Raw genomic sequence first — 14,717 nt, 5'->3', positions numbered from 1 at the left:
TGCCTGGCGATACATATAGGAGCGCCTGGCGTGATATAGAGCGCCTGGCGTGATATAGGAGCGCCTGGCGGGATATAGGAGCGCCTGGCGTGATATAGGAGCGCCTGGCGTGATATAGGAGCGCCTGGCGGGATATGGAGCACCTGGCGGGATATAGGAGCACCTGGCGTGATATGGAGCACCTGGCCCTTATGGAGCACCTGGCGGGATATGGAGCGCCTGGCGGGATATAGGAGCACCTGGCGTGACACAGCGTCGCCTGGCGTGACACCAGGTCGCCTGGCGTGACATAATGCCGATTACACCGGAGGTTCAGCCCGGCATGATTACACCCTTTAGGTTCAGCCCGGCACGATTACACCAGAGGTTCAGCCCGGCACGAACACCAGAGGTTCAGTACCCAGGTTCAGCCCTTTATGGTTCAGCCCGGCACGGATGCACCAGAGGTTCAGCCCGGCACGATTACACCAGAGGTTCAGCCCGGATGCGACATGACACCAGAGGTTCAGCCCGGACGATTTACCCAGAGGTTCAGCCGGCACGACATACACCAGAGGTTCAGCCCGGCACGATTATGCACCAGAGGTTCAGCCCGGCACGATTACACCAGAGGTTCAGCCCGACACGATTACACAGAGGTTCAGCCCGACACGATTACACCCGAGGTTCAGCCCGACATGGATTACACCCTTTATGAGGTTCCTGACACAATTCTACTGGAGGTTCTGTCTGATATGATGCTACTGGAGGTTCTGCCCTGCATGGATATTTTGATACTTTTCTCATTCCCACTTTAAACAAACTAAATTAAAAGGCTTCATGAACCCTTCATAAGGAATATGGATGCTTCCTGAACCCTTTATGGATGCTTCCTGAACCCTTTATGGATGCTTCCTGAACCCTTTATGGATGCTTCCTGAACCCTTTATGGATGCTTCCTGAACCCTTTATGGATGCTTCCTGAACCCTTTATGGATGCTTCCTGAACCCTTTATGGATGCTTCCTGAACCCTTTATGGGATGCTTCCTGAACCCTTTATGGACGCTTCCCTGAACCCTTTATGGACCTTCCTGAACCCTTTATGGATGCTTCCTGAACCCTTTATGGATGCTTCCTGAACCCTTTATGGATGCTTCCTGAACCCTTTATAGATGCTTCCTGAACCCTTTATAGATGCTTCCTGAACCCTTTATAGATGCTTCCTGAACCCTTTATGCCTTTATGATGCTTCCTGAACCCTTTATGGATGCTTCCTGAACCCTTTATGGATGCTTCCTGAACCCTTCATGGACGCTTCCTGAACCCTTTATGGACGCTTCCTGAACCCTTTATGGACGCTTCCTGAACCCTTTATGGACGCTTCCTGAACCCTTTATGGACGCTTCATGAACCCTTTATGGACGCTGCTTCATGAACCCTTCATGGATGCTTCATGAACCCTTTATGGACGCTTCCTGAACCCTTTATGGACGCTTCCTGAACCCTTTATGGACGCTTCCTGAACCCTTTATGGACGCTTCCTGAACCCTTTATGGACGCTTCCTGAACCCTTTATGGACGCTTCCTGAACCCTTTATGGACGCTTCCAGAACCCTTTATGGATGCTTCCTGAACCCTTTATGGATGCTTCCTGAACCCTTTCTAATGCCTTTATGGATGCTTCATGAACCCTTTATGGACGCTTCCTGAACCCTTTATGGATGCTTCCTGAACCCTTTATGGACGCTTCCTGAACCCTTTATGGACGCTTCCTGAACCCTTTATGGATGCTTCATGAACCCTTTATGGACGCTTCATGAACCCTTTATGGACGCTTCATGAACCCTTTATGGACGCTTCATGAACCCTTCATGGATGCTTCCTGAACCCTTCATGGATGCTTCCTGAACCCTTCATGGACGCTTCCTGAACCCTTTATGGACGCTTCCTGAACCCTTTATGGACGCTTCCTGAACCCTTTATAGATGCTTCCTGAACCCTTCATAAGGCCTTTATTAATGCTTCCATAAATCAGTAGTAAGCCCATTTGATGCATGGACCTAGACGTCAACAGGAAGGCCCTACCGGAGTCTGCAGTGTGTAGCATCAGCCAGCGTATGGAAACGTTACAGTCCCGGAGACAGTTGAGCAGCTTGGGGACGTTATCCAGGACGATCTCCTCCCTCAGGAACCCTTCCTTCAGCAGCTGCTGGATCTGTGGCCTCAGGCCCTCCATGCTGACTGAATAACGACTGGCCTAGAGGAGGGTTGGAGTACGGATGGTTATAGGGTGTTATAACAGGTGTTATAACATGGCAGTGGGGGTCATAAGCAGGCCCTCCATGCTGACTGAATAACGACTGGCCTAGAGGAGGGTTGACGTATAGGGTGTTATAACAGGTGTTATAACATGGCAGTGGGGGGTCATAAGCAGGCCTTCGAACCTTCCACATTTTCCACAACAACTTGTGAAGGATATGATGGGAGAGTCACGTCTCTAGCAAGGCCTGATGGGAAACCCGAGTGAAACCATTTCACGTTAGCAGACGTTTTGTCAGTATAGCCCGTTCGCCTCCGTACCTGCTCTCTGATATTGGCTGAGTCCAGGGTGTAGTTGAGGGCGATCTTCGCAGCTTTATACGGTTCCCAGGCCTCCACCAGATTCACAGTGATTCCCATGTAGACACTGATGACCTGCAGAGGAGAAATTGTCAATACTTGAAACGAGCGTAATGGCTGGAGACCGAGGAAATATACCGCATCAAGACAAACAAGTACTCTAAATGTTTTTCCTAGTATTCAGGGAAGTAGAGATTAGATACAGTCTCTCACCCAGTTATCATGGAAGTAGAGTCAGTCTCTCACCCAGTTATCAGGGAAGTAGAGTTTAGATACAGTCTCTCACCCAGTTATCAGGGAAGTAGAGTTTAGATACAGTCTCTCACCCAGTTATCAGGGAAGTAGAGTTTAGATACAGTCTCTCACCCAGTTATCAGGGAAGTAGAGTTTAGATACAGTCTCTCACCCAGTTATCAGGGAAGTAGAGTTTAGATACAGTCTCTCACCCAGTTATCAGGGAAGTAGATACGGTCTCTCACCCAGTTATCGGGGAAGTAGAGTCAGTCTCTCACCCAGTTAACAGGAAGTAGAGTTTAGATACAGTCTCTCACCCAGTAATCAGGGAAGTAGAGTTTAGATACAGTCTCTCACCCAGTTATCAGGGAAGTAGTCAGTCTCTCAGTTATCAGGGAAGTAGAGTTTAGATACAGTCTCACCCAGTTATCAGGGAAGTAGAGTCAGTCTCTCACCCAGTTAACAGAGAAGTAGAGTTTAGATACAGTCTCTCACCCAGTTATCGGGAAGTAGAGTCAGTCTCTCACCCAGTTAACAGAGAAGTAGAGTTCAGATACAGTCTCTCACCCAGTTATCAGGGAAGTAGAGTTTAGATACAGTCTCTCACCCAGTTATCAGGGAAGTAGAGTCAGTCTCTCACCCAGTTAACAGGGAAGTAGAGTTTAGATACAGTCTCTCACCCAGTTATCAGGGAAGTAGAGTCAGTCTCTCACCCAGTTATCAGGGAAGTAGAGTCAGTCTCTCACCCAGTTATCAGGGAAGTAGTCAGTCTCTCACCCAGTTATCAGGGAAGTACTTATCCACTATCTCCCTCATCTTGGCCTGTTGAGTCTGAAGTATGGAGGGAATGAAGTAGAGACAGACATACAGCATGGCAGCCTGGTTAGCCAACGCTGTGCTGCGATGCTCAGGCAGAGGGTACGCAGACACCTGGGGGAGACACAGGACAGCTTTAGGAGACACAGGACAGCTTTAGGAGACACAGGACAGCTTTAGGAGACACAGGACAGCTTTAGAGACACAGGACAGCTTTAGGAGACACAGGACAGCTTTAGGAGACACAGGACAGCTTTAGGAGACACAGGACAGCTTTAGGAGACACAGGACAGCTTTAGGAGACACAGGACAGCTTTAGAGACACAGGACAGCTTTAGAGACACAGGACAGCTTTAGGAGACACAGGACAGCTTTAGGAGACACAGGACAGCTTTAGGAGACACAGGACAGCTTTAGGAGACACAGGACAGCTTTAGAGACACAGGACAGCTTTAGAGACACAGGACAGCTTTAGAGACACAGGACAGCTTTAGGAGAGACACAGGACAGCTTTAGGAGACACAGGACAGCTTTAGGAGACACAGGACAGCTTTAGAGAGACACAGGACAGCTTTAGAGACACAGGACAGCTTTAGAGACACAGGACAGCTTTAGAGACACAGGACAGCTTTAGAGACACAGGACAGCTTTAGAGACACAGGACAGCTTTAGAGACACAGGACAGCTTTAGAGACACAGGACAGCTTTAGAGACACAGGACAGCTTTAGACACAGGAGAGACACAGGACAGCTTTAGAGACACAGGACAGCTTTAGAGACACAGGACAGCTTTAGAGACACAGGACAGCTTTAGAGACACAGGACAGCTTTAGAGACACAGGACAGCTTTAGAGACACAGGACAGCTTTAGGAGACACAGGACAGCTTTAGGAGACACAGGACAGCTTTAGAGACACAGGACAGCTTTAGAGACACAGGACAGCTTTAGAGAGACACTTTAGGGACAGCTTTAGGAGACACAGGACAGCTTTAGGAGACACAGGACAGCTTTAGGAGACACAGCTTTAGAGACGGGACAGCTTTAGAGACACAGGACAGCTTTAGAGACGCAGGACAGCTTTAGAGACGCAGGACAGCTTTAGAGACGCAGGACAGCTTTAGAGACGCAGGACAGCTTTAGAGACACAGGACAGCTTTAGAGACGCAGGACAGCTTTAGAGACGCAGGACAGCTTTAGGGGACACAGGACAGCTTTAGAGGACACAGGACAGCTTTAGAGGACACAGGACAGCTTTAGAGACACAGGACAGCTTTAGACAGGACACAGGACAGGACAGCTTTAGGAGACACAGGACAGCTTTAGAGACACAGGACAGCTTTAGAGACGCAGGACAGCTTTAGAGACACAGGACAGCTTTAGAGACACAGGACAGCTTTAGAGACACAGGACAGCTTTAGAGACACAGGACAGCTTTAGAGGACACAGGACAGCTTTAGGGACACAGGACAGCTTTAGAGACACAGGACAGCTTTAGGGGACACAGGACAGCTTTAGGAGACACAGGACAGCTTTAGAGACACAGGACAGCTTTAGAGACACAGGACAGCTTTAGGAGACACAGGACAGCTTTAGAGACACAGGACAGCTTTAGAGACACAGGACAGCTTTAGAGACACAGGACAGCTTTAGAGACACAGGACAGCTTTAGGAGACACAGGACAGCTTTAGAGACACAGGACAGCTTTAGGAGACACAGGACAGCTTTAGAGACACAGGACAGCTTTAGAGACACAGGACAGCTTTAGAGACACAGGACAGCTTTAGAGACACAGGACAGCTTTAGAGACACAGGACAGCTTTAGGAGACACAGGACAGCTTTAGGAGACACAGGACAGCTTTAGGAGACACAGGACAGCTTTAGAGACAGGGACAGCTTTAGAAAACATGGATCTGAGAATCAGAAGATTTCATGATCGTAACATACAAATAGATTGAATAAAACATTAAAGACAATGTAATATTGTAGCATTAGTGAGTGTGTAAGAAATGTCATTCAGTTCAAGAATACTAACCACTAGGCTACCCTGGGGCGGCAGGGTAGCCTAGTGGTTAGAGTGTTGGACAAGTAACCGAAAGGTTGCAAGTTCAAATCCCCGAGCTGACAAGGTACAAATCTGTCGTTCTGCCCCTGAACAAGGCAGTTAACCCAGTGTTCCTAGGCCGTCATTGAAAATAAGAATTTGTTCTTAACTGACTTGCCTGGTTAAATAAAGGTAAAATAAATCAAATAAAAGGGAACCAATGGGGTGTTTACAATACTAACTAGGAGGACAGTGGGTTAGTATGACACTCCATATGACAGTGGGTTAGTATGACACTCCATATGACAGTGGGTTAGTATGACACTCCATATGACAGTGGGTTAGTATGACACTCCATATGACAGTGGGTTAGTATGACACTCCATATGACAGTGGGTTAGTATGACACTCCATATGACAGTGGGTTAGTATGACACTCCATATGACAGTGGGTTAGTATGACACTCCATATGACAGTGGGTTAGTATGACACTCCATATGACAGTGGGTTAGTATGACACTCCATATGACAGTGGGTTAGTATGACACTCCATATGACAGTGGGTTAGTATGACACTCCATATGACAGTGGGTTAGTATGACACTCCATATGACAGTGGGTTAGTATGACACTCCATATGACAGTGGGTTAGTATGACACTCCATATGACAGTGGGTTAGTATGACACTCCATATGACAGTGGGTTAGTATGACACTCCATATGACAGTGGGTTAGTATGACACTCCATATGACAGTGGGTTAGTATGACACTCCATATGACAGTGGGTTAGTATGACACTCCATATGACAGTGGGTTAGTATGACACTCCATATGACAGTGGGTTAGTATGACACTCCATATGACAGTGGGTTAGTATGACACTCCATATGACAGTGGGTTAGTATGACACTCCATATGACAGTGGGTTAGTATGACACTCCATATGACAGTGGGTTAGTATGACACTCCATATGACAGTGGGTTAGTATGACACTCCATATGACAGTGGGTTAGTATGACACTCCATATGACAGTGGGTTAGTATGACACTCCATATGACAGTGGGTTAGTATGACACTCCATATGACAGTGGGTTAGTATGACACTCCATATGACAGTGGGTTAGTACACTCCATACAGACAGTATGACACTCCATATGACAGTGGGTTAGTATGACACTCCATATGACAGTGGGTTAGTATGACACTCCATTTTAAAAAAGGTAAGAAAACAAATGGTTTAAAACAATAACAACAATAATAATAACAACAACAACAACAATAATAACACTAATAATAATAATAATAGCAATAATAATAAACACTAATAATAATAACACTAATAATAATAATAATAATGATAATAATAATAATAATAACAATGATAATACTAATAATAACAATAATAATAATAACAATAATAACAATAATAATAATAATAACAATAACAACAACAACAATAATAATAATAATAACAACAATAATAACAATAACAATAATAACAATAATAACAATAACAATAATAACAACAATAAATAATAACAATAACAACACCAATAATAAACAATAATAATAATAACAATAACAACACCAATAATAATAATAACAATAATAATAATAACAACAATAATAACAACAATAACCTATCAGTTCTACCTGGTTATAGATGTCACCATGCTGATGAAGGTAGAACTGATAGGTACTCTCTTCGAGATCGTACCTGGTTATAGATGTCGTCAGAGCGCAGCCTCCCGATCACCATGCTGATGAAGGTAGAACTGATAGGTACTCTCTGGAAGTAGCTCTCGGGGTAGTTAGCTGGCCGCTTGGCCCCTGATTGGCTGGAGTAGCCAGTACTCCGCAGCAGCTTACAGATGTCATCCAGGTTAGAGTCTGCTGAGGAGCGGGCAGCACTGGACACACAAACAGGACATGTATAGCTAGTAGCACGCTCCAATCAGATGGTTGTTTTTCTTTCATTCAAATGATAGATACTACTACAATACTGTAGTACTACTACAGTATGATAGATAGTACTACAGTATTATAGAGAGCATTACAGTATTATAGAGAGTATTACAGTATTATAGATAGTAGTACAGTATTATAGATAGTAGTATAGATAATAGATAGTACTATATTATAGAGAGTAATACAGTATATAGTATTATAGAGAGTATTACATAGTATTATAGATTATCATACAGTATAGATAGTAGTATTACAGTATTATAGATAGTATTACAGTATTATAGTAGATATCATAGTATTAGTAGAGAGTATACAGTTATAGTAGATAGATATAGTATAGTATTATAGATAGTATTACAGTATTATAGATAGTATTATATATAGTAGTATAGTATTACAGATAGTATTACTGACACCATTAAAGGGTCCCTGACAAAATAACAAAGAGGATTGATTCTTAAAAGGATTGTATAAAGGATGTAGATAGTATTACATTATTATAGAGAGTATTATAGATACTATCACATTATAGATACTATCATAGTATTATAGATACTATCATAGTATTATAGATAAAGGATGTAGAACAGTATTATAGATACTATCATAGTAGGACACACAGCATTATAGATCCTCCACTATTAAAGGTAATAAAACAGTACTTAGATAGGATTGTATAAAGGATGTAGGACTCCATTTTAGAGAGTATTATAGATACATCATAGTATTATAGATACTATCACTAAATAGATACTATCACAGTATGATACTATCATAGTATTATAGATACTATCAAGTATTATAGATACTATCACAGTATTATAGATACTATCATAGTATTATAGATACTAGCCTAGTATTATAGGATTGTATAAAGGATGTAGAAGCCATTTTCCCCAAAAACAGCGTTGCAAGGGTTAGTAGGACACCAGCATCCTGACCTCCCCCTCCATCTTCTGAACAAGGACTAGAGATACAGCGCCACACTGGTTACCAAGGAGACAAACAGCACATGGTAGGACTCTCACTGTTCAGGACCTCACACTGGTTACAAGGAGACAAACAGCACATGGTAGGACTAACCCTGAACATAGGACCTCAGGTTACCCAAACAGCCCTGAACAAGGCTAGACTTAACATACCTCATTGGTTAAAACACTAATTTATTACCTTAACTGACTTGACCAAGAGACAAAATAAAAGGATTACCTAAATAAAGGACCTCACACTGGTTTTTTTAAACAGCAGCTGTTTTCCATCCTCATTCAGCAGCACCGGTCTCCAAGGTCTGTTGCACATGGTAAACTCCTTCACATACAGATCATCAGGATCACCTGGTTAGAGGAGAAAACAGCACATGGTAGATAACCTTCAGGACATGGTGACCAAGGAGACAAACAGCACATTAGGACTAACATACCTTCAGGACATGAGGACCTCACACTGGTTACCAAGGAGACAAACTGATTAGATAAACCTTCAGGACATGGGACCTCACACTGAGGAGACAAACAGCACATTAGGATAACATACCTTCAGGACATACAGGACCTGAGGAGAGACAAACAGCACATTAGGACTAACATACCTTCAGGACCTCACACTGGTTACCAAGGAGACAAACAGCACATGATTAGATACCTTCAGGACACACTGGTTAGGAGACAAAACAGCTGATTAGATAAAGCATGGTGAGGAGACAAACAGCACATTAGGACTCTCACATACCTTCAGGTCCTCACACTGGTGAGGAGACAAACAGAGACAGCTGATTAGATAAAGCATGGTGAGGAGACAGAGACAGCTGATTAGATAAAGCATGGTGAGGTCAGACAGAACAGCTGATTAGATAAGCATACAGGACCTGGTTAGGAGACAGAACAGCACATGGTAGGACTCTAACATACCTTCAGGACATACAGGACCTCACACTGGTTACCAAGGAAAAGCATGGTGAGGAGACAGACAGCTGATTAGATAAAGCATGGTTACCAAGGAGACAGAACAGCACACTGTAGACTAAACATACCTTCAGGACATTGCAGAACAGCTGATTAGATAAAGCATGGTGAGGAACAGACAGCGTGATTAGATAAAGCATGGTGAGGAGACAGAACAGCAAGATGATTAGATAAAAAATCTGGTGAGGAGACAGAGTTACAGCTGATTAGATAAAGCATGGTGAGGAGACAGAAACAGCTGATTAGATAAAGCATGGTGAGGAGACAGAACAGCTGATTAGATAAAGCATGGTGAGGAGACAGAACAGCTGATTAGATAAAACAGCTGGTTATGGTGAGGAGACAGAGACAGCTGATTAGATAAAGCATGGTGAGGAGACAGAACAGCTGATTAGATAAAGCATGGTGAGGAGACAGAACAGCTGATTAGATAAAGCATGGTGAGGAGACAGAGACAGAACAGCTGATTAGATAAAGCATGGTGAGGAGACAGAGACAGCTGATTAGATAAAGCATGGTGAGGAGACAGAACAGCTGATTAGATAAAGCATGGTGAGGAGAGACAGAACAGCTGATTAGATAAAGCATGGTGAGGAGACAGAACAGCTGATTAGATAAAGCATGGTGAGGAGACAGAACAGCTGATTAGATAAAGCATGGTGAGGAGACAGAACAGAACAGCTGATTAGATAAAGCATGGTGAGGAGACAGAACAGCTGATTAGATAAAGCATGGTGAGGAGACAGAACAGCTGATTAGATAAAGCATGGTGAGGAGACAGAACAGCTGATTAGATAAAGCATGGTGAGGAGACAGAGACAGCTGATTAGATAAAGCATGGTGAGGAGACAGAACAGCTGATTAGATAAAGCATGGTGAGGAGACAGAACAGCTGATTAGATAAAGCATGGTGAGGAGACAGAGACAGCTGATTAGATAAAGCATGGTGAGGAGACAGAACAGCTGATTAGATAAAGCATGGTGAGGAGACAGAACAGCTGATTAGATAAAGCATGGTGAGGAGACAGAACAGCTGATTAGATAAAGCATGGTGAGGAGACAGAACAGCTGATTAGATAAAGCATGGTGAGGAGACAGAACAGCTGATTAGATAAAGCATGGTGAGGAGACAGAGACAGAACAGCTGATTAGATAAAGCATGGTGAGGAGACAGAGACAGAACAGCTGATTAGATAAAGCATGGTGAGGAGACAGAGACAGAACAGCTGATTAGATAAAGCATGGTGAGGAGACAGAGACAGAACAGCTGATTAGATAAAGCATGGTGAGGAGACAGAACAGCTGATTAGATAAAGCATGGTGAGGAGACAGAACAGCTGATTAGATAAAGCATGGTGAGGAGACAGAGACAGCTGATTAGATAAAGCATGGTGAGGAGACAGAACAGCTGATTAGATAAAGCATGGTGAGGAGACAGAACAGCTGATTAGATAAAGCATGGTGAGGAGACAGAACAGCTGATTAGATAAAGCATGGTGAGGAGACAGAGACAGAACAGCTGATTAGATAAAGCATGGTGAGGAGACAGAACAGCTGATTAGATAAAGCATGGTGAGGAGACAGAGAACAGCTGATTAGATAAAGCATGGTGAGGAGACAGAACAGCTGATTAGATAAAGCATGGTGAGGAGACAGAACAGCTGATTAGATAAAGCATGGTGAGGAGACAGAGACAGCTGATTAGATAAAGCATGGTGAGGAGACAGAACAGCTGATTAGATAAAGCATGGTGAGGAGACAGAGACAGAACAGCTGGTTAGATAAAGCATGGTGAGGAGACAGAACAGCTGATTAGATAAAGCATGGTGAGGAGACAGAACAGCTGATTAGATAAAGCATGGTGAGGAGACAGAACAGCTGATTAGATAAAGCATGGTGAGGAGACAGAACAGCTGATTAGATAAAGCATGGTGAGGAGACAGAGACAGCTGATTAGATAAAGCATGGTGAGGAGACAGAACAGCTGATTAGATAAAGCATGGTGAGGAGACAGAACAGCTGATTAGATAAAGCATGGTGAGGAGACAGAACAGCTGATTAGATAAAGCATGGTGAGGAGACAGAGACAGAACAGCTGATTAGATAAAGCATGGTGAGGAGACAGAGACAGAACAGCTGATTAGATAAAGCATGGTGAGGAGACAGAACAGCTGATTAGATAAAGCATGGTGAGGAGACAGAACAGCTGATTAGATAAAGCAGAGGAGACAGAGACAGAACAGCTGATTAGATAAAGCATGGTGAGGAGACAGAACAGCTGATTAGATAAAGCATGGTGAGGAGACAGAACAGCTGATTAGATAAAGCATGGTGAGGAGACAGAACAGCTGATTAGATAAAGCATGGTGAGGAGACAGACAGAACAGCTGATTAGATAAAGCATGGTGAGGAGACAGAACAGCTGATTAGATAAAGCATGGTGAGGAGACAGAGACAGAACAGCTGATTAGATAAAGCATGGTGAGGAGACAGAACAGCTGATTAGATAAAGCATGGTGAGGAGACAGAGACAGAACAGCTGATTAGATAAAGCATGGTGAGGAGACAGAACAGCTGATTAGATAAAGCATGGTGAGGAGACAGAACAGCTGATTAGATAAAGCATGGTGAGGAGACAGAACAGCTGATTAGATAAAGCATGGTGAGGAGACAGAGACAGCTGATTAGATAAAGCATGGTGAGGAGACAGAACAGCTGATTAGATAAAGCATGGTGAGGAGACAGAACAGCTGATTAGATAAAGCATGGTGAGGAGACAGAACAGCTGATTAGATAAAGCATGGTGAGGAGACAGAACAGCTGATTAGATAAAGCATGGTGAGGAGACAGAACAGCTGATTAGATAAAGCATGGTGAGGAGACAGAGACAGACTACTTGACATGGTGAGGAGACAACACACAGTAAGACTTCAGCTCAATGACTGAACAGACCAAAAATACGTAAATCCAAAACAGACCTGGTGGAAGGAAGGAAGGAAGGAAGGAAGGAAGGAAGGAAGGAAGGAAGGAAGGAAGGAAGGAAGGAAGGAAGGAAGGAAGGACAGACGGAAGGAAGGAAGGACACTTTCAACACAGACAGACAGACAGACAGACAGACAGACAGGTAATTCTGTATGACAGACAGACACAGACAGACAGACAGACAGACAGACAGGTAATTCTGTATGACAGACAGACAGACAGGTAATTCTGTATGACAGACAGACAGACAGACAGGTAATTCTGTATGACAGACAGACAGACAGACAGACAGACAGACAGACAGGTAATTCTGTATGACCTGATTAGATCAACGATGTACTTGTGAACACTTTCAAACGCCAGGTAGAACCGTGAGAGTATCTCCAGGTTGTTCTCCCGGAACTCATCGTCCAGATCCTGCAGATCTGGTTTGGCTTCTAGCTTACTGTCGTAGTACTCTGGACCCTGGAAGGCAACGGGGAGAAAGGGTTACTCATGTTTTATCCCTGTTCTTCTTCATCATCATCATCATGCCATAACACATTCTAAACAATCTAGTTCATAGATGACAGGTAACAATCAGATAACTGGAAAGGCCTAACCATGACACTGGCGGTGTGTGTGTCCATTACCGAAGGAGGTGCACCCCAAACAATGTCCTTTCACTGTGATCTCATCTCACACTCATTGAACAAGACAACCCCCCCTCCCCATCTCACCTTGAAGTAGCTGAAGTCACAGATGATGTCTCCGTATTTCTGCTGGTCGCTTTTGTCTTTGAGTCTGAAGACAGCAGGGATGAACTCCGAGAGGCGGAGGAGCTCGGCGATGATAGCGTTTCCCCGGGACACGATCCTCAGCACCGCCTGACCACACAGGTTGTTTTCCGCCAGGAAATCCACCATGGCGACGGTCTCAGGTCGACAAGGCGCCTCTGCAATTCGGGCTCTGGCCCACTTCTACTCTAGTATTGTGTACAAAAAAAAAAAAGAAGAGACACAGCTGCCACAGGTTAAACCAGGGACTAAAACTGCATCTCTAAATAGTATTCATGTGTATAATGTTAACGAGTTCAGATAGCTACATGAAATAATTGTATATGTAGTTATCACCAGCAGGCTAGTTTGAAGCGAGTGGCCGGAAAGATATTTTGCAACAAGCGCTGAATTCTACCGAACCGAGCGATGACTAGTTTTCTACTTTCTAAATGTTTTACATGCATCATTTCACAACCCTACTCACCTTAAGGTATACACCTATAGGATCGTGTCGTTGCTCGCTAAATGTTGACCGTTTCAAGTTTTTACAATTCAATTCCTGTTTATCATCACATGACAAACCACATGATTCATCTTCCCTGCAGAGTGTTTGTGGACCACTAGGTGGCGACGAAGTCAAGACTAAGAGCAGGGGGCTTTTCTTCTTCGTGTGAATTTTCTGCCGCTTCTTCTTCGTTGCTATTATGGCGGTCCGCAAACAAATATTATAGGTGCATGTCGCCACCTACTGTATTGGCTGTGTATCAGCCTACTATTCTTTGGTATGAATTCATTACCTTGTGAAAAAAATTGGCCGACTAACTAACCCTACACCCATTAAAACCTCACCAATATGCACTATCTAACCCTGTACCTATAGACAATCTAACCTTGTACCTATACACTATCTAACCCTGCACCTATACACTATCTACTATCTAACCCTGTACCTATACACTATCTACTATCTAACCCTGTACCTGTACACCCTCCCACTACTTCGTCCCTCAACATCAGCCTGGGAGGATGTAACCTCTCTTCTCTAAACTCCTTGCAGATCTTCTACAGTTGCTGCTGCAACTACCTCATATATCTTCTGTGGTTTCTGTTCCATCAGTACAGTTGATCACCATGGCTACAAACGCAAGAAATCTAACCTTACTTCTGGCCTACTCAGTGGGGGGGTGCTTCCAGTTGAATCACTCACCCTTGGGCTATCCACTGCTTTCTTCACTCCCTGCATAGGAAACGTTCTACCCCACGTGAACTCTCCCTCTCTCTCTCTCTCTCTCTCTCTCTCTCTCTCTCTCTCTCTCTCCCTCTCTCTCTCTCTCTCTCTCTCTCTCCCT

The 14,717-nt window shown here is 44.0% G+C and overlaps 1 pseudogene; it reads right to left on the bottom strand.

Annotated features, from left to right (window-relative positions):
- The window catches only part of LOC127922406 (WASH complex subunit 5-like), a 39,568-nt pseudogene extending 25,562 nt beyond the window's left edge, over nucleotides 1-14,006 (bottom strand).
- Between the last annotated feature and the right edge of the window lie 711 nt (nucleotides 14,007-14,717).

Source organism: Oncorhynchus keta, unplaced genomic scaffold (genome assembly GCF_023373465.1).
Source record: "Oncorhynchus keta strain PuntledgeMale-10-30-2019 unplaced genomic scaffold, Oket_V2 Un_contig_25596_pilon_pilon, whole genome shotgun sequence".
NCBI lineage: Eukaryota > Metazoa > Chordata > Actinopteri > Salmoniformes > Salmonidae > Oncorhynchus > Oncorhynchus keta.
Note: the sequence above shows the minus strand (reverse complement) of the source record. Positions and strands in the feature narration are given on the sequence as shown.